The following is a 20,977-nucleotide window of genomic DNA, read 5'->3' as shown; positions in this document are numbered from 1 at the left end:
ATTTTGCACCCACTTGTACAATTTTTGAGTTAGGTAGATGTAGCTATGTAACAGGATTTGGGCCCAAATGGGCACCTTTCAGGCAAACGTATATTCTTTTTCTGGTGATGGTTTTCTTTCTTTTTCTATTTTTTTTCAATACCTCAATGATTTAGGTTTCTGGCTGTGGAGCCAGAGGTTGGGGGTTCGATTCCCCACTGTGCCTTCTTGGAGAAGACCTAGCCTGGGTGGCCTTGGGCCAGCTGCACAGTCCAAGAGTCTCTCCCTAGAAGAAGGGAACAGGAACCCACTTCTATAGACTCACTAACCTAGGAAATGTAAAATGCAAAGAATACCCTCCCAAGCCTTCTGGTGTTGCCAACATGTGTTCTACCAGCTTCTCCTCTCATTTTATGGGAAGGCCACGTCTTGCTCCTGTTCTCCCATCCTTTGTATCTGTCTGGAGATGGCCCCAAGCTTTCATCGTCCCCTTTACTTTCCATGACATTTCAAGAGTATCAGCAGCTTTGAGTTTTCCTTTGCCACCAAGATGTCAAAGTAACAATGACTCATTCGGAGAAGAATGAAAGACCATCTCAGCAGCGTCTGGGCCGGTTTCAAATTCCACCTGCTCAAAAGCAACCCTGTCAAGGGATATTTCAGTTTAAATTATAGCTTTTGTTTGCCTGTTTATGGGCATCAAAGCCTTATTCTCTTCCCCAACCCCCACTTTCTTTCTTAACTCTTTGCTACTGCTTAAGTCAGTTTAAGGGTCTAAGAGGCTTCCTGTTTTCTGTATCAAAGCAGGATGTCTCTTTTTCTTCACATGTGCAGCTAGCCGCTTGGAGCATCCGATTGCACCTCGAGACCTTAAAGTATAAAACTGGCAAATTGCATTGGTGTTCTTTTTTTCGGAAAGCAGCACAGCAATAACTGGCCCTTGTTGCCGGTTAAAGTAAATAAAAAATAACACCATTTCATTTTGCTTTCAGGCCATCTTCTCAACGGATTTGCACAGTTGGGTCTCTCAGAGCTTGAAAATGTGGCCTTTTTTGGCTCCAGAATAGCCACAGACTCCAGCCAGCACACTTGGCGATGCATTCTGAGAGTTGCAGTTAAAAAAATAACCCCTCTTTCTGACTTCTAGGATTGCCTGAGATTTCTTATTCCACAGGCACCATGGAGGAAGCTGACTTCTCTCACGCAGGGCCACTGATCTATCCAGCTTAGCAGAGACAACACTGATGGAGACCAACTCTCTACATATCTTCTCCAGCCCCGCCTAGAGAACCAGGATGAACAATCTGGTATATATGATATGTACAACGTATGCACAACAATGGAAGCATGTGCAACGTTTAAGGAATGATTTTGCCATTGCCATTCTTGAATGAGTTTCCATGGCCAAGGAGATATTTAAATCCAGATTAGAGATGGGCACGAAGTGATGGTTCAGCAAGTCCTGCCAGTTCGTTTCTTGGCTGAATGGGTGTTCCGCAGTTCCCAGCCCTACCTCCTCTAGTGGGCATCCTAGGTGCCCACTGGAGTAGGAAGGGCTTGAAAGAACTGAACATCTCTTTGAAGTTGGCGTGAACTGCTGAACCGGTGGTCCATGCCCATCTCTAATCCACATCTCCCGAATCACTCTTATCCACTATGGCTTTCCTCTCCCTTTATTTTAACACAAGCTTGCCTCGGTCTTCACATGTCAATGTAGACAGCTTCTGTTTTAAAACTGGTCAGCTGGGGGACAGCACAGCTTTTTTGGCCTCCCTGATGCCACAGGTGCATTACATTGGAAGAGCTGTGTGCCCAAGAGAGATAACACTATAGGAAGAAGAAATACTCATTTTTGCCTTGGAGGGCAATTTGACCTTCAACAATATTTCAACTGTCCCTTCTCAGATGCTCAAACAACGCACTTGTATATAGCCCAACATATTATGATACAGTTCTCAGGCTACAGTGACTTCTTTCTGAAGAATGGTTCCTGACCTTGGGTCTCCATAAGTTCTTGGACTAAAACTGCCAGGAGCCTTCACCACTAGATATGGTGGCCAAGATTTCTGGCCAGGATTTTTGGAAGTTGCAGTAAAAAAAAAACATCTGGGGACCCAAGGTTGAGAAGCACTGTTCTAAAAGAAAGCAAATGGGGTTAAATGCTGTACTCCTGGAACTTCTCTCCACTCAGAGAACTGGGGAGCATGTAACAATGTGAATCAAGCAGCAAACCTAACTGAGATATGTACTGGATTTTGGAGACATTGCCACACTATGAATATATAGTGGTTGTCTGTCTTGCAAGCCTAGGTGTCAGGTCCCTTCATCTTGTGCCCATGGACAATAATCCTGGGAATTCTAGTTCAGCGTGAACATGAACAGCTCTCAGTTTGAGATCTCTGTCATACTTCTAACCAGCTGTGATTAACAAAAGTCCCTAAGGAAGAGTTGCTGTTAAATTAGAATGTCTGCAGAGCAGATATGCCCTAAAGAAATAAAGGAGGACATGTACTTTAAAATCAAATCGTACCCTCAGATGGTTGATTACAGCAGTAAAGATGGATCCTTGTATCTGAGAAAGCTGAAGTCTACTCTTTAAGGAAGTGGGTCATCAAGGACTCAGGACCTTAGGTTTATCAGCTATGCAGCTTGTTCCCTTTAAGTTCAAGCAGGCAGTTGGTGGCTTTCTAGATCTCCCACAGCTTCCATGATCCCTCACCACTAGCAATGCTGGCCCAAGGGTGATGGTAATTCAAGAACATCTGGACAGTTGTCCACCTCTGCATTAGCTGGAGGTGTCAAGAGTCCAATCTCTAAGCTTCCAGGTATAAAGAATCCATCTGATAACCCTTAAGACAGGTCCTTGGGAACAGGAGGTCTCATCTTCTGATATTTTGGATTTCAACTTCCAGACACCTCTGCCAGTGTATTGGCCAGAATACAAGGATCGGGAATTCTGGAAGCTTAAATCCAAAAATATCCGGAAGGTGGAATTTCAGAAGATCCAGTTGACAAAAAGAGTGCACATTTAGCAAATTTATATAAGGGCTTTTTTGGGTTTGCTTGGTGCCTTCCAAGAACAGAATGTGACAGCTACAGAATTATGATTCTGAGAGACAAGATTCCACATGTTATGTTGTTGGTACATCACAGAGCTAGTGGCTGCTCTGCTATTTTTGTTTTTCGCCTTCTCTCAGTTCAAAGGCCCATCTGCAGTCTTATTTCCAGTGATGCGATTCTGCCCATTGACTATCATATTTCCATGACTTCAGCAGCCAGTTAGAAATAGCTTTTGTTTGATCAAGTCTCCCCTTTCAGTGTTTACAATTGAACACTTCCTCTGTGGTGCTCAAATGCAGGACAACTACATGATAAGGAATTTTTATCGAAGCATGCAAAACTGAAGAGACAAGCTGAACACAACTGGGTTTATGAACCAAAATTGGTGATGCCTTTCAAAGAGGCTTAAGAAAGTCAACTCCAAACACACCGACTGGGGAGTAAAACCCAACAGGGTTGCATTGACATTAACCTCAACTAAAGCAGATTCATTGAATTCAATGGGAGCAGTTGCTCACAAACAATTAACATTGGATTTGCTCAGAGAAGCCAGCCCCAAAAAAGACATTTTTAGCGAAGCAGTACACTTAGTTCTACTAGAGATATGAGTATAAACTGTGACACGGTTTCTCCTTTCAGACTAAATGAAAAAGTATTAAGATGGGATAAATAGAGATTTCTGGTGCAACGGTAAGACTTTTATTCCTGACTTGGACAGAATTTGTTCATATTCAAGTCTTTGTGTGTGTGCACGTGCATTTATGCAAGACTGTGATAACTACTGTCGTGTTGTTGCATGGATTTTTTTAATGGAAGCTTTAAACAGACAATCAGTGTCTTCCATGCTTGTTGTTTGCTTAACTTAAAACAACAACACGAAAGCTAATGGAAATAATGTGCACAAATTGTGCTTACAATGACGGCAAGAGAAAGTGCTTGTTGTCAGAGAGAGGCAATGTTTCTTTCAGGGCTGGAGAATCCTCAACAAGCTATCTCACCCTGTCAAGACAACCTGTCTCAACTACAAATGAGACAAAGTCAAGATTATAATGAAGTTTCTGCATACGGGATCACATTGATTCAAATCTACCCTTTGTTAGACTTCCTTCCTTCCTTCCTTTTATCCATCATAAGTTCCCTGCCTTCCTTCCAAGGAGCAAAAATCACCTCCCTCCCCCCTTTTCTTCTCCCTGTATCTTTCCATGTGTATCGATGGAACCGTACAATTAAGTTTATAATTGCCGGCTAAATCAAACTTGAGTCCCAACAAGAGCAGATCCATTGAAATCAATAGGACTTATGTCAGTGAACTCAGGTTGGAACAAATACTTGCTAAATTCCTTCTTCTTATTGACCGAGGGTATCTCGACATGACAATACACTGATACAATGAACTTACAAGCTCCACCAATTTCTTGCTTCCATTGATGAAAGATGTCTCTGGAGCAATGTAGACTAGAGAATGTGTCCTTTTAGAAGCAACACACACACACACAGAGAGAGAGAGAGAGAGAGAGAGAGACTGAGCAACCACAGAAGGACTAGCTGATTGTTTAAATAGGTGCCAAGAACCTACCCAACACTTCAGATTTTTAGAAGCCTGTGAAATTAAGCCACAGGTATTGCAGATGTGCAGAACCTGAACAAGCTGGGACTTATTCAGATGGGCAAATGCTCTGTTCTAGCCGATCACGGTCTGTCACGGTTCTCACCAGTACTTACTTGGATTTGCATCTGCCCTGCAGAGCAGATGCTGTGTCTCTGAAAGCCACTTGTTTCTGGAAAAAACCTTCAGAAATCTCCAGGAACCACTTCTCTTACACAGCTTGGCTTCTAGTTTTTTTTTTCTTTTAAAAAAACACTTTAACTTAAATATTTTATTAAAGAAAGCTGTGACACAGAAAGGAACTTCCCATTGAAAGAGCTATAGCTCTAATCTGGGCCCCTCTGGAACCAATGAACCAGACTTTGAAATACAAGGAAACACACACACACACACACTCAAAAAGAAAGGGTATTGGACCAGCATCTTGCGTCATATGGATGACAAGTGAAATACTGGTTGGACAAGACAAGCCAACAGTCAGATCCCTACAGATGACTAGCAAACCCAATTTACACGGGTGGGTCTCCTTGAATCTGGGCTAACTGTTGGATTTAGTCCAATTACAGAAGTCTTCATTAAAAAGCAAGATGGTGGAAGGAAGCTTGTTTGCCACATAAAGAGCAGAGAGGTTTGGAGCAGTGCTATGAAGTGTTTCACACTGATCAAGTGCCTTGAGAACACAGTCATGTTGGAGCTGCGTCAGAAACTACAGGGGAAGATTGCTCGAGTGTTAAGAAGCAGGCATCACCTCGCTGGCTTTAAGCCATCTCCCTGGGGTAAGATATGCGCCCAGGGACAAGAACTTAAAATGCTATTGCTCCAACTCTTCTCACATGCTGCTGAAGGCATTTTTAAATGAAGTTGGGTGCAGAAACCAGAACCAAGAGTTTTCTCCTGCTCATAGGCGATCAACTTTGGAACCTATTTGCACTACTAAATAATATGCATGAGTCACAGGAACTGGGGGAGGGGGGACAAGTGTGAATTCAGTCGTGAACACGTAGATGCTTTTACAGCTGTTTGGGGTTTTTTTTTAAAGGGGAGACGGTAAGCATTTTGGTTCCTAGAATATCATCCCAAATCTATAGGGGTGGGTTGGAATGCAGAAGAGAAATCTAACACTGCAGTAGATTAATACGTAGCCTTGCTTTATTCCTCAACCCACACTCCTCCAGATGCTGTGGACTACAATTCCCATCAATCCCAGTCATGCCTGTTGAGGATGATGGGAGTTTTGATCCTGGAGGGGTCCATATTTAGAAAGGCCACTCTGGTACCCACTTCTCCACTCCATGCAGGTTCTTGCTGTGAGCAAGCCCATTGAGCTTAATGGGACAGCCTTCTGAAGGAGATAATGTTAGGGCCGAGGCTCCCAGCCTTGGGTTCCCAGATGTTCTTGTACAACAAGTCCCAGGAATCCTGGCCAGCACAGCTGGTGGTGGAGGAGGCTTCTGAGAGTTTGAGTCCATGAACATCTGGGGATTCAAGGTTGGGAACCAGAGTTTTATTGGATTGTATTCTACGTCTGCAATCCTACAATGTCATCTTTGGGGAGTAAGCCCCTCTGAACTCAAATGAGGCTTCTTTCTGGAGAGATGTGCATGAAATTGTGCTATGAAGCATCATCACAACAGCCTTCGAGAATACATCATCCGAACAATTTATTATTTCTTTATAACATTTATATTCCATCTCCCCAAGGAACTCAAGACAGCAGGTTGACTTACAACCCACCCCCTCAATCCCCTAGCTGGTGGCCTGGACTTAGTATATGCTTCTGACTATATAAAAAGGATTGCCAAACCCACTGCCACTCCCCACATCTGAGTAACCCCAATAAACAAGCTTTCCACATTTAGGTTTCAACCTGTGGCGATGAGGTTACAAATTGAAGACTACCTGAGATAGGTTGCCTGGCACTGGAATCTCCCCAAACTCCTATCCTCCTTCAATGATCAGAGCTGTTTCTCCAAAATAGGTCATCCACTGAAAGAAATTTGGGTATGTTTCCCCCTCCCCCATGAGCAGAGATTTACCACCCTGTTCTAGACATGATCCCTGGTTGAGCTTCTGTACAGGGGCGTGTTTCTATTCCTCCCAACATGGAAATGCCCTGGATGTGAAATTCACAACCTTTGATGTCACAAAGACGAACAATGTGTATCCATAACTCATGCATAGGGAGGCCAAAGGTGCACAGAGCCTGTGCACCAGTAGAAGTGTAGAATCTGAGGCGCAGTTACAACACGGAAAATTTACTTTGGGGGGACAATAACTTCCAGAATCCTCCAATCAGTTCTGCTGGGGATAATGGGAATGGCCATACCATTTTTTTAAAAAAAAGTCTCCAGTTACATGAGTACATAATTCCATTCTACCCTCCACCATTTCTGTCTCTCCGATTTAACACTGGCAAAATCTCTACAATTCTGCAGTCATTCTTAAGACATTTTCCCCGGCTCTAAAACTGAAATACTGGAGGAAGCCTTAGTGCTCACCCTGCCAACATGCTCAGAAACCCCAGAACGGGAGGGTCCCTGAAGGATGACTTTCGAACTCCTTCCTGGAGACCTCCCAATGATGCACCCATCCATACCCTGAGTGGAACTCACATGTGACTGATGCTAGACAGGTCTACATTCAGACATCCCTCTAATAAGGGGGAAAGAGCAAGCCAGAACTTGAGATGGAAAATATCGAGTCTACCGTTCTCAGAATACACGTAGCATTCTCTCCATGATCTTCATCCACCAGACTGCTGCCAGTATGGATGAAAGAGTTCTAAGAGCTGAAAGAGGTGGCGGCATCCTATACGACTCATGTGATCTTTGGATGGGGGCTGAACAGTTGTCATCTGCCACTGGGGGGGGAAATTCCATGCTTCTCAGAAATATATAATTAAAAAGAAGACTAGCTTTGAAACTTCTCCTTGATGTTTCACAGTGACCTAAACCCCTAGGCAGTCCACCAGCTAAAGCATTGTAGGGGAATGTGTGGCCCTCCAGATGTTGTCAACTACAAAACCCATCATCCTTTGACCCTTGGCTGTGGTGACCAGGGCTGATGGATGCGGCGGTCCAACAGTGCCAGGGGAGCATATGGTCTCCAGAATGAAATGGCTACCATTATGTACCCTCAGGTCACATCGGACTTAGAACAGCCATTAACAGGGTTGTCAAACTGATGTATTTAAGGAGTGGTTTTACCAGTTCTCCCCAGGGAATCCATCGCAGGATGCCTGATTCTTAGTCTGTTACTCAATCCAGAGTGCAAGCGGTACAGCCTGGCAGATGATGGACCACCTTTCAGGTTCTGCTTCCCTCTTGTTCTTATGTGCTGACTGTTTTCTTTGTAGCTCTTGCACGGCCTCATCAAATATTGAGTGCAACAGGAACAGCTCTATGACTGATTTCTAGTTGCTGGTACCAGAAATAAATCTGGGGGATGATTGCAGATTCCACTTCAACTTTTTTTTTACTCCTTCCTTTTCCTCTTGCCTCTTCCTTGAATATCAATATGCTTGACTTCCTAAGGTACTTGTTCTAACAAACCCATGGATTCCCACAGCCCCACAGCGCAACATTAAAACAATGGCACACCGATTCCTATCCACCCTGAAGTGGAGTCATAGAGAGGTGCATGCATTCATTCCATCCAAAGGGAAATGAAATGTAGAAGCTAAGCATATTGCTAGTCTGGCAGCCAGCAGTTTAAACAATGCAACAGGTGTATTATCATGCATGGGGGGGGGGGGGAAACAGCACTTGGCACATGAACATTGATGCTAGCCTGTTAGGCACAAATACCAAGATTATTATTCTTTACTGTGGATTATTTCATCAGGAATAAGCTCAATCTTCTGCTTCTGATCTCACACCAAGCTATAGTTGGTTCATTATGGAAGATAACCCTCAAAATATTGGGGCAAGCGCTCCCCAATTTTTTCTCCAGGTGTGGCACCCCTCAGCACATGAACCATCCCTAGATCATCTTCCAATACATCATGCCACAACATCAGAGTAGAAATTCCACTCCATGCAGAGAAAGAATGGGTGGGTGGAGAAAAATCCGCCCCTTTGTCCATAGCTGCACTAATTGCATGCCAAACCAGGTAGGTAAAGTGTGTTAAGAAGGACTTCAGCCATATTCTTCTGTCTTGAATTACAGACTCTCCAGATTTCAGATGGATTTGGATACAGGCAAGCAACACTGTACACACCTCTAGATTTTTCTCCCCTTTCTTTTCCCTTCCCTTTCCTTCTTAGCGGTAGAAGATTGTTTAATAACTGTCTTCCCCAACTGATCTGCAAGCTCACCTAAAATGCTTCTTATAATTATGGAAACAGATCAGCCAGCAGGAGATACACACACATAGAGGCACCCACCCCAATGTGTATATTATAGCCAGGACCCAGCTGCAGATGAAAATTGATCGACACTTCCTGCAGGACACCAGAAAGCAAAAAGGGGGAGTTCCCTTTGGCACCTTGCTTTGTCCTAAAACACTCTCTCTCACACACACACAAACACACACAAACACACACATTTCTAATACAAAAGCTTTCCCGCCGTCAGTCACCTGTGCCATTGAGCAAAGCATCCAAATGAGGTTTTTTTAAAAATAAGATACAGTACAAAACAATTGCAGCAAAAATCACAACAAAACCAGAGGACTACCCAGGAAAATAAAATAAAATTAAAATGGCTGACCTTATTTAAATGCACTGAGAGACACAATTTGCTCCCTCCCCTCTCTGACTATTGTTCTCTCCTGGTTAATTCCGATGGCTATTTTATGACTGTTAAAATATAAAAAGACCACCCGGCCTCGTGGTGCAGATTATTCCTCAGATGGAGGACCAGGAGCGAACAATCTGGAGGTGAAAGGATGAGCAAGAGAGCCGAGGCCATATGGCGGAGGGCTAATTGGTCTGCCTTCACTTTATTCCTGGATCAGTCAGGGCGGTCTCTAACCGTTTTGCATCTCTCTCTCTCTCTCTCTCTCACACACACACACACACACACACACACACAGCTGAAGGCGAGTCGCACTTTTGGCAGCTGGATGGTGCGCCCAGCCGGCGGCGCGCCTTGGTGACATCCGGCTCCTCCGCCGCGCACTTCACCGGCTTACCTCGACTGTGCCCACTGACCTCTTTTTTATTTAAATGCCGTTTCCTCAGCGGAGACGGAGAAATCGCCTGGCAACCGTAATCCAGCCTGCCCAAGCCCGGGCATCGCCGCCCCTCGCGCAGGCAGCGCCGCCACCTCCGTCTGCTCCGCACAAAGGACTAATCCGGAGCCCCGGAGGAAGGAGCAGGGCATGCTTTGGCCCCCGGGAGGCAAGGCTGAGAGGTCTTTTGTTGTGTGTTTTTGCAAAGGTGGGGTTGCAATGCCAAGCTCGGGAGCACCCAGCCACAATAATCATCCTAACAAGCCGTTGCTTGCCATCTGGTCATAAATGCACGCGCACACACACACACACAAACACACATACATGGGATTTCTTAAGCATTTTAGGAACCTTATTTATTTATTTATTTATTTATTTATTTATTTATTTATTTATTTATTTATTTATTTATTTATTTATTTATTTATTTATTTAACTCCGCCTTTCTCCTCGAAAGGACCCCAGCCGGCCTCTCCAACCCTCCCGTCTTAGCCAAAGATCTCGCCCTCGCCGCGAGGCTTTCGGGCAGAATGGCAGTGGGGGTAGGGGTCTCTTGCAGGGCACCCTTTTGCACCCGGGCCTCCCTGACGCTAACCACTAGACTCAACCCCCCCCTCCTTGCCGCCGCCGAGGTATCCCCTCCATCCAGGCGCACCTCTCCAGGTCTGGGCGCCCCAACGGCGTGTTCACTGAGGGGTGTGTGAAGAGGCGGGGGGGGGGAAGAGAGAGGGAAAGAGACTGCCACCAACCTGCATCTCATAAGTTTTTTTTTGGGGGGGGAGAGTGCTCACCCGGCCGGCGCGGGGCAGCCACTTCGAGGGACCCCCCCTCCATGCCCGAAGGAACAACAATAACCAAAAGCCCCCGCCCGCTGGCTTCTTTGTGCGACCACGCGGGCCAGGAGCGCTCTCCCCGGCACGCGTCCCTTCGTCGGGTGGAGCCGACACGCGTCTTACACGCCCTCGCGGACGGCAAGCGAGAGAAGGGAGAGGGAGAGAAGACGGAGAGGGCATCGGGGCACAAACGGGGTGAGGAGCGCTCCCTCCGAGATTTGGCGGTGGCGCCTCAGATCAGGGACCCCCCCTCCCTCCTCCCTCCGCGTTTGCTCGAGGACCCCTTGCGCTTCACATCCACAAGACACCCAGGACGAGAAGGAGCAAGAGAACACGGGAAGAGAAGGGGGAGAAGAAGCCGTGGAGAGAGAGAGAGAGAAAGAGAGACAGAGGCACTTAGATACGTGTCGGTGCATGCATACGTGCGGATGTACGAAAATCACAGGGATCGCTTCGCCTCTCTCACTCACTCACTCACACACGCGCGTACACACCAGGCACACGCCCAACTGCACCGGCCAGGCTCGGCCCGGAGGTTCTCCTTACTGGGTCTGGGCGTGCAGGCGATCGGAGCCCGGGGCCATCCCTCTCGAGGAGGAGGAGGAGGAGAAGAAGAGCAGCCGCCGCAGCCCCGGCCGGCCGGGCGCCTCCTTCCGCGGGCGGGCGCGGGGGCCCGAGCCACCCTCAGCACCAAGGCGCGCTGAACAGCTCCGCCGCCTCTGCCCCGAGCAGCAACCCGCGCTAGCCATGCGCCGCGTCTCCGGCCGCCGCCGCCGCTGCGGGGGCCATCCTTCATCCCCGCCCAGCTCCTCCCCCGGAGGGTACCATTGGCTCTCTTTCTCCCCCCTCCTCCCTCTTTCTTCCCCGCCTCCCCCTCTCCCCCCCCTCCCTCCCTCCCGGCCTCCTCACACGCAACCGACCCACAAGCCCACGAGGACGCAAGCACACCGGTGACGCCACCCAGCCGGAGGGGAAACCTGATCCGATGCAAACGCGCACGAGAGGGAAGGGGGGAGGCGGGGATGAGTGGACTACATCTCCCGGCCACCCGTGCGGTGGACGAGGCTGGCGTCTTGCCCATCGGAGTGGCTGGGAGTTGTAGTCCTTGCCCGACTTGAGGCGTTCTGGCCATCGTGAGAAGGGAAGGCATTGAGATCTTGGAGGCCTCAGCCGTCCAAAGGGCAGCCATGAAGGAACTGGGAAAAGATCATCAGTGATGAGACCCAAGGCCGAGATCGACCGCCTTCTTGTATTCCCAATCACCAGGCATGGGTGTGGAAGCTGGACAGTGAAAAGACAAGGATGCTGGGAAAGGCAGAAGGGAAAAGAGGAAGACCAAATACAAGGTGGATTGACTGCCTTAAGGAAGCCACAGGCCTGGAGTCCACAAGAGCTGCATTGTGGTACCCAGAGAGAAAAGCCTCACTCTCCTTGCGCTCACAGTGGTGGCAAGGCCTGGGAGCTTGGATGCTTCTTAGGGCACGGCTGCCCATTACTAGATATGTCCACCAAGGCTCACCGATGGAGGGCGTCGGTTGGCCTTGAGGTCTAAGCAGATCCAGAAGCTGGTGAGATTGACCCAGACTGGCGTCTTGTTGAGACCTAGAAAGAGGATGTGCCACCCAAATTGAGGGAAGTCACCCAATCCCTGTCTGCGCAGAAAGGGGAAACATTTGATTTTTTGACTCATCATCACCATCATCATCATCATCATCATCATCATCATCATCATCATCATCATCATCATCATCATCATCATCATCATCATGTGCCATCAAATCAATTCTGACCAATGGCAGCTCTTTTCCAGGTTTTGCAGGTAGCGAGTACTTGGAAATGGTTTACCCTTCCTCTGGGGCACTCTTGGGCTGAGCAGCTTGCCCAGGGTTACACAGACTGGCTCCGCTCCTAGGAGGAATTGAACTCCCAACCTTGGGCTTTGCAGCTGGACGCCTAAACCACCGAGCTATCCAGTCAGGTGATTTTGGGACTGAAACTTCCCAACCTCCCTCCACCAGGCGGAAACTGGTGACTCCAGTTTCATGGGGTGCTGACCCAGCTTCAGGAGTTAGACCAAGAACTGTCCGTGGTGCTGAACCTTAGTTGGGTGCATTTGTGGTTCAGCACTTGAGCTCCTCATATCCAGAGCAGATAATGGAACCCTGCAGAATCAGAGTCTCCCAGCATCCTCCCAGCCAGCATGGCCTGTGGCATCTGAGTGGCTGTTCTGCATCAGGTGACTCCCCATGTTAGGAGTAAATGGCTTAGGCCTAAGGGGACCTAAGTGGCCAAATAGCTGTGTGCGTTAATGGACACATGTGTGAATAAGTTGGATGGATTTGTGTGAACCTTGTGTGCATATGTGTATGTATGATGACCAAGGACACCAGCCTCTACACACTGGTGCAATTCCAAAGGATTCCAGGGCATTGGTCTTGTTGACTGGGGGATTCTGGGAACTGCATTTCACAGGGTTTTTTTTTTTAAAGCCCCTTGCACACTCTGATGTAGGAGGCGATTGGCCAGCTAGTTCTGCAAAGAGTCAGCACTTAAAAGACACTTTTAGATATGATTACTGATGACCACAATGTTATAAGAACCATAAGTATTGCTCTCTCTGTCTTTAAATGACAGCCAGAGTTCTGCTGTTTCAGCATGCAGGCATAAGTGCAGTGATGTAAATCACAACAGCAGTATGCTGCTGGTTGGGGAGTTGCTGCTTGTAGGCCTTCTTACAAACCAAGACATGCAACTGGTGCATAATGGGGAATGCAAGTGGCAGCTCCTTTGTTGTTTAGTTGTTAAGTCATGTCCGACTCTTCGTGACCCCATGGACCAGAGCACACCTGGCCCGCCTGTCTTCCACTGCCTCCCAAAGTTGGGTCAAATTCATGTTGGTTGCTTCGATGAAACTCTCCAACCATCTCGTCCTCTGTTGTCCCCTTCTCCTCTTGCCTTCACTCTTTCCCAACATCAAGGTCTTTTCCGGGGAGTCTTCTCTTCTCATGAGATGGCCAAAGTATTGGAACCTCAGCTTCAGGATCTGTCCTTCCAGTAAGCAGTCAGGGTTGATTTCCTTCCTTAACCAGCGGCAATTTGCTGCTGGGATGTGCACCACTGTGCCAGAACACATAAGCAATAAGATTTTGGCCTGGGCTTCATCTCTGAAGATCCCATATTTCCTGTGAATACAATCTGCAGGGTGGAATGGTTTTCCCCCTTTAAAACTAGGTCTGATCTAATGCTTGCAACTCTCATTGAACCAGGTATGGCTTGGTGTGGAGCAAATTTGGGTTGATGTTTCCTATTAATCAGACCATAACGTGCTGAGCTGGCACACTCTTTCCCTTGCAAAGCAGAAGGGAAGGGAAAAAAATCAAAGCGCTCTCTCGGCATCGTCTGAGAGCGCAGCAGGAAGCTTGCGAAGCTTTCCCTTGGTCCTAATACAAGCAATTACCTTTTAATCACATTTTTATATTCTGCAACATGGCTTTTGGATTGCACAAAATAGTATTGTGGTTTCGCCCAGCAGTGCTGCAAAATGTAGTTAAATTACAGCATCTTTTCTGTATTCAACAAAAAAAATGGCTGCCTGCTGAACAGGCACTGCACAAGAATTTCTGCCATTTATTTTACATCAAGCCTGCCAGCCATATTTCTTCCTTTTGTTTTACCATGCACAGGAGGTGGAATAGGTGTGATATGATTTGTGTTCCAACCTCCTGCGGTTTCTTAAAACTTCAAAGTAACTGGTGGAGAGGGGTGGACTTTAAGAAGTCACGTCGGCCAGTCTGCTCCAGTAATCTGGCTAAGTTGGACTCTGGCAGTGTGATATATATATGCCAGGTTTCTTCTGAAGACCACATAGAAGCTTCAGATGGTTCAGAATGCAACCATGGGAGGGTCCAGTTGAAAATGTGACATACAGGGCAATCATCATAAGAGTCCCCTTTGCCAGATCCTATTAAGAACTAGAACACACAGTTGGCTGTGTGTGTTTTCTGTGTCCTCAAGTCAGAACTGACTTATAGCAACCCTCATAGGGCTTTCAAAGTAAATGAAATATTTAGGGAGTGGTTTTACTGATTCCATTCCCCCCAGTGAGTTTCCATGACTGAGCAAGGATTCGAACCCTGGTCTCCAGAATGCTAGTCCATCACTCTATCTACTGCACCGCATTGGGAATCTCTGCCAATGAACCAGGTCTAGTTCTTCCATCTCTATCAGGAGCAGGTCTTTGGCCCAATGGGTGTGTCCTGAACCCTGCACTGCTCTGCCTTACAAAAGGGACCATGGATCATGCGAGATGGTTTCAGAGAAAATCCAGTTCCCTCCCAGCTCTCGTGAAGGTCGCAACTCTACTCCAAGGAACCAGGATGCTTGATGAGGTTGTCTTGGCAAATGAGGTTTTTTTTTTTTAAAAAAAAAAAAATAACATAATGGCACTCCAGTCCTGTTAGGTCCTGCCCCCACGGCACCATCACCAACATCAAGAGTGGCCAAGCTGGGGGAATATGGGGGGCTGATTCCCACACAGAGACACACCAGGGAGGCTCAGCAGCCTCTTTAAAAATGTGTTTTTCTTCCTCCTCCTCCTCTCAAAAACTGGAAACATCTGGAAGCACACCTCCATTTTTGGAAGAAGAAAAGATATGATATAACAGATACAAGTTTTAAACAAAAATCTAAGAATCTGTTAAAGATGATGATGATGATGATGATGATGATGATGATGATGATGATGATGATGATGATCATGATGATGATGATGATGATGATGAAGAAGAAGAAGAAGAAGAAGAAGAAGAAGAAGAAGAAGAAGAAGAAGAAGAAGAAGAAGAAGAAGAAGAAGAAGAATTGCTCGGGACAGAGATGCCTCCATTAATTGCCATGTCATTCTGGATCGCCAAAGAAAAGGAGACTCACCCTTGTGACATCACAAAAAGCTCATCAATGATTGTTTCAGTTTTCAGCCCTGAATCTTGGAGAAGAGGATGCTGCTGACATGGGTCTGTAGGTCTCAGGAACGCTGGCTGAAATTTCTGGGAATCGTTCTGCTTCTCTGCATCTCCAGGCCAGGAGATAAACCTCAGAATGAACAACACTAAAGGAGGAGAATGTTTGCTGAGTTTGCTATGGCATGCAACAGCCAAGTGGGTAGGTTCTGGATGAGGACTTGGGAGACCTGGGTTCAAATCCCTGCTCAAACATGGAAACTCACGGGAGGGTGAAACTAGAAGATCATTCCTTGGGCATCTCAAATAATGGGGAAAAACTCTACTAGGGTCACCAAAAGTGAGAAGTGACTTGGTGGCACAGAACATTGACATGGGACATCACAAGGACCCAACGCCGGTCTGTTACATCTCTGGCAATGGGATGCTGCTGCTCACCTTAGAGGCAAGTGGACATTTGGTCCATGCTAAGCTTTCTCCAGAACAGTCCCTGTATTCATTTGTGTACACCTCGGCTCTGTGGAGAAATTCTTCCCCACCCATCCTCTCCACCACAGCAGACGGTTACGATTTTCAGCCCAAGCTGGCTCTCTGGCTGCCTAGGCAAACATTTGACTTATTTGCATTGGCCCCTGAGTGCAAAAGTCCAGGCAAATCTGTTCAGTGCATAATTCAATACCAAAGGGAGCTGCTTGCAACGAGCTACATGCCTACTGAAAAGGTGAGACAAATCTAGAGGTAAAGACAAAGGAGGAGTGGAACAATGCATTCAAGAGGACCAAGAGAGCACAACATCTCCCTATCATAGAGAATAACAACCAAAATAAGCAAAGCTGGAAATTCTCCTCTTGTTTTGAACTACCTCTCAGGGGATTCTGGGACTGGTAGTCCAAAAAAGTTGCTTTCCCAAGTGCTAATAATAATACACACTCTCACAATGTTATAGTGGGGCTCCCAAGTTTGAGTCTGCTAAGTTTGGGCTCTGCAACTCCCAGATTCCTCCACCCTGCATAATCAATGGAAAAGTAATTTTTCCAAGCTGCAAAAATTCCCTTGCCCCTATTTTATGATGCTGTTACATTGCTGTTATGAATTTCTCGTCTTGGTGTTGCATTTGTTTCCTCCCTATAATTTCGTGATCATGACCAAACATAAATCTAGGTTAGTTAATTTGCATACCTCAGGAAGTGTGGAAAACTCACCCTATGGCAATTAGACCTCTTCTGTAATGTACAGTTTGACTCTGAGATTTCAAATATTTGGGCTCAAGGGCTTGGTTTGTTCTTCTTGTTGTTTTTGATTAAGGATGACTCCTAACAATTGGGAAAAGCAACTATTATATCCTTCTAGGCTTAGTTTGGGTTGGGTTGGGTTGAGTTATTTGCAACAAAGAAAGAATATGTGGGCATAACTTGTGGATAGCTTCATGGTTTATAGGTTGGGAGTTCAGTTCCACTGTGGCCATTATTATTATTATTATTATTATTATTATTATTATTATTATTATTATTATTATTATTATTATTATTATTATTATTATTATTATTATTATTATTATTATTATTATTATTATTATTATTATTATTATTATTAGTATTAGTATTAGTATTAGTATTAGTATTAGTATTAGTATCATTATTATCATTATTATCATTATTATCATTATTATCATCATCATCATCATCATCATCATCATCATCATCATCATCTCTTGACATAGTATAAAAATCAAGGACACTGACCAGCAATGATTTTCAAGGTGGGCACAGATAGGTGTTCAAAAATCCATGTTCAAGTGTTTCTATTCATCTGCCCATTTTATTTTTACATTACAACATATGGACTTGCTGTTAGTAGGATGATTGGAATGCCTAGTTCATTACAAGTTACCGAACTATTAAAGCCAAGCATTCAAAGCCACGGCCAGGAATATCTGCTTTTAAAGCCAGATTAAAATAAAGCAGCCTCTACGATCCCACAACCTAGATTTGTTTTAAATCTTCCAAGTCCCTGTAATTCTGATTTTTTTTTTCAAAAACCAGAGAGAGATTATGTTGGTTTTCTGTTCCTGCAATCAAGAATGCCTCAAAATAACGCTGAATATAAATTCAAAAAAATCAGAATGAAATGCTTCCAAAGGGTAGACATCAGATCTATGGAACCTTTTTTTTTTAAATGAAATCTTTTATCAACAGTAAAAAGCCTACCTAGGACATAGTACATACTCCTTCTTAGCCATTGTTTTCAATGGAAGAGAGCGCATGCATCCCAAAGCACAAGCATTTACCCCAGTGGTGGGACTAAGGTTCGTTCCCTCCCTTTTCCTTCCTTCCTTCCTTCCTTCCTTCCTTCCTTCCTTCCTTCCTTCCTTCCTTCCTTCCTTCCTTCCTTCCTTCCTTCCTTCCTTCCTTCCTTCCTTCCTTCCTTCCTTCCTTCCTTCCTTCCTTCCTTCTTTCCCTCCCTCCCTTTTCCTTCCTTCCTTCCTTCCTTCCTTCCTTCCTTCTTTCCCTCCCTCCCTTTTCCTTCCTTCCTTCCTTCCTTCCTTCCTTCCTTCCTTCCTTCCTTCCTTCCTTCCTTCCTTCCTTCCTTCCTTCCTTCCTTCCTTCCTTCCTTCCTTCTTTCCCTCCCTCCCTCCCTTTTCCTTCCTTCCTTCCTTCCTTCCTTCCTTCCTTCCTTCCTTCCTTCCTTCCTTCCTTCCTTCCTTCCTTCAGAAGGCTTTCACTGTCAAGAGCAACTTCTAATAAGATGTGCCATGGTAACAAATGCCACCACTGTACAAAGCAATATTAAAAATAAAGTAAGCTTTGAGGAGGGATGAAAAAGAGTGGAAAGTTTTGGGGAAAACACCGTATTAACCAAGACCAGAGAAATGGCGTATGGATGGTGATTTATGCACAAAGAAGAGCTATGCCCCCGCCCCCAATATCAATACTTCTCCCAGAGATGCCAGAGAGAAGATTACAGCTTTGCAGTCCAACAATGGTGGGAAGACCTTAGAAGTTCTAGAGCTTGGAATAGCTTTTTTTAAAGACTGAAAACTCCCTCGTGGGATTCTGCACACTGGAATCCAGGCAAGGAAACTCTGAACAGTTGCTAATTTTTTTTAAAGGCAACTATTTTAAAAACATTAACAAAGATACCCTCCAGTTCACCGGCAGACTGGGAACTCGTCTCAAAAATTATATTTTATCCAGCATCATTTCTTTCTCGTCATGGCAGGTAATTGCTAACATTGTGGAAAACATTCAAATTATCAGCAAGGGAATTAGAAGAAAAATGATCCCTTCCCACTCACACCCACATGTACACAAATATCCCTACCTATTTCCACCAAAAATATAAAATGAGATCGGGTTTAGATTTTTGGTTGTTGTTTACTTCACAACTCTCTGCTGGTTTGTCTAATTAGCCAACCTGTTAATTGAGTCTTGTTATCCCAGTTATTAATGCTTTCTGAATTCACTTTCACACTCCCATTAAAGTGGATTTTTCATAAGCACACGGGCTAGAATTTGAGTGGGCTAAATTTAAATTGAAGGACTCTTTTTTACCAACACACACACACACACACACACACACACACACACACACACACACACACACACACACACACACACACACCCAAATATTTGGGGGCAAAATTGTTGATCTCCCTTTTTAATGGCTCACTGAAATTAACCTCTGAATCATCCAGGAGGCTGAGATTCTGTTAATAACAAATTGGGGAATTGCTAAAAGCTTACCGTGACGAGGTCTCTCAAGCTCCCCATAACTGAGCAAACGGAGAAATGTCAGGATGTAAAAAAGGAAACACAGCCCTGTTTATAATGATGCCAACTCCCAGATGAATTGAAAAACTCATGTTTTCAGCTGAAATTCAGAAATACAGGTAATTGCATTCCCCCGTGTTATTTCCCTCCCCCCCCAGTCTCCCTTGACATACAAACTTTTGCTGTTCACAACAACAAGAACAGCAACAATAACAGCTGTGGTGGTGGTCGCGGCGGCATCAGCATCAGCAACAACAACAACAACTGCCCTCTGTCCGAAAAGGTATCCCTCGCCTACCAAAATGGGTCTGTGTTAGAGATGGATCGTTTAGCAATTCGTTTAGCAATTCGTTTATCGTACGGTTCGTTTATCGGCCAAACAGGTGCTCAGCACATCAAAGCTGTGCCTCCTCCAGTGGGGGCCCTCTTGGAGGCAGCTGCTTGGCCTCCCTGCCCTGCCTCCTCCAGGTGCTGCCTCCAGGTGGGCATCCAATGAAGGAGGCAGGGCTTTGAAGTGCCAAACCTCTCTTTGGCCAACGAACGAACCAGCACAAACAAACCGGTGGTTCGCGCCCATCTTTAAGTTGAATTTCCAGGGTCTCGTGTTGCTGCTAACCATGATGTTCTAACTCAAAGATGGATTTAGGATTAGGCAAAGTCACACAAATTGCTGAGCAGTACATTGCTGAAACAGCGACGTCTACGTTGGCTCAGGCATGTCGTGAGAATGGCTGATGGTCGGACTCCAAAGGATCTCCTGTATGGAGAATTAGTGCAGGGAGATCGCCCCAGAGGGAGACCACAGCTGCGATACAAGGATATCTGCAAGCGGGATCTGAAGGCCTTAGGAATAGACCTCAAGAGATGGGAAATCCTGACCTCTGAGCGTTCAGCCTGGAGGCAGGCGGTGCATCACGGCCTCTCCCAATTTGAAGAGACCCTTGTTCAGCAGGCCAAGGCAAAGAGGCAGTCCCGAAACCAGCAAAACCAGGGAGCTGGATAGGGGACAGATTGGATTTGCCTTCAGTGTGGGAGGGATGGTCACTCTCGAACTGGCCTTCTCAGCCACACTAGACACTGTTCCAAGTCTTCCATACAGAGCACGTTACCATAGTCTCTCGAGACTGAAAGATGCCTACTACACCCACAATGCCTGGTATGTATATGGAGTGGAAGTTAAGGTAAATATAGGGTGCATGAGAGAAGCTATGATCTGAGTGAGGAAGCAGGTTGAAATATACTTTGAGTTTCCTTCTTTGGGTAGGGTTTGCTTCAACCAAAATGCTTCGCTTTAAACTAAAGGTTTTATTTTCTTTTGCTGATTGACTGATTGATTGATTGATTAAATGATTGATTTAAAAAAAAAAAAAAACACCTCCCAAACAGCAGCCAGGCATTGCGGGTGGGCTGGCAAAATCATGCCTGCGCCCTTGGATAAATAGAACCTTATCTTTGAGTATAAATATTTGTATGTCGGCCAAGCGCTCTTTGCTGCTCCACTTCAGGCAGCAAAATATCCCAGGCCCATCTTTGTTTCCCTGCTTAAAGGATTGCGTGCCCCACTTGGAGGTGTGCCTTGATTCTCACCCCATCCCACACGA

At 45.8% G+C, this 20,977-nt stretch overlaps 1 protein-coding gene across 4 annotated transcripts in view; it reads right to left on the bottom strand.

Annotated features, from left to right (window-relative positions):
* The window catches only part of SMPD3 (sphingomyelin phosphodiesterase 3), a 120,995-nt gene extending 109,677 nt beyond the window's left edge, over positions 1-11,318 (bottom strand). The window contains exon 1 of one of the 4 annotated variants that reach the window (XM_020805710.3): positions 11,198-11,318. The gene's annotated coding sequence lies outside the window, so the exon portion shown is untranslated. Of the gene's footprint in view, positions 1-9,355; positions 9,689-9,798; positions 9,936-11,145 lie in introns of those variants that run through there. The other 3 variants (XM_078380515.1, XM_072980457.2, XM_072980458.2) reach the window with 3 other exon arrangements.
* Between the last annotated feature and the right edge of the window lie 9,659 nt (positions 11,319-20,977).

Source organism: Pogona vitticeps, chromosome 10 (assembly GCF_051106095.1).
Source record: "Pogona vitticeps strain Pit_001003342236 chromosome 10, PviZW2.1, whole genome shotgun sequence".
In the NCBI taxonomy this organism is placed as follows: Eukaryota; Metazoa; Chordata; class Lepidosauria; order Squamata; family Agamidae; genus Pogona; species Pogona vitticeps.
The sequence above is the reverse complement of the archived record's forward strand: the minus strand, read 5'-3'. Positions and strand labels throughout refer to the sequence as shown.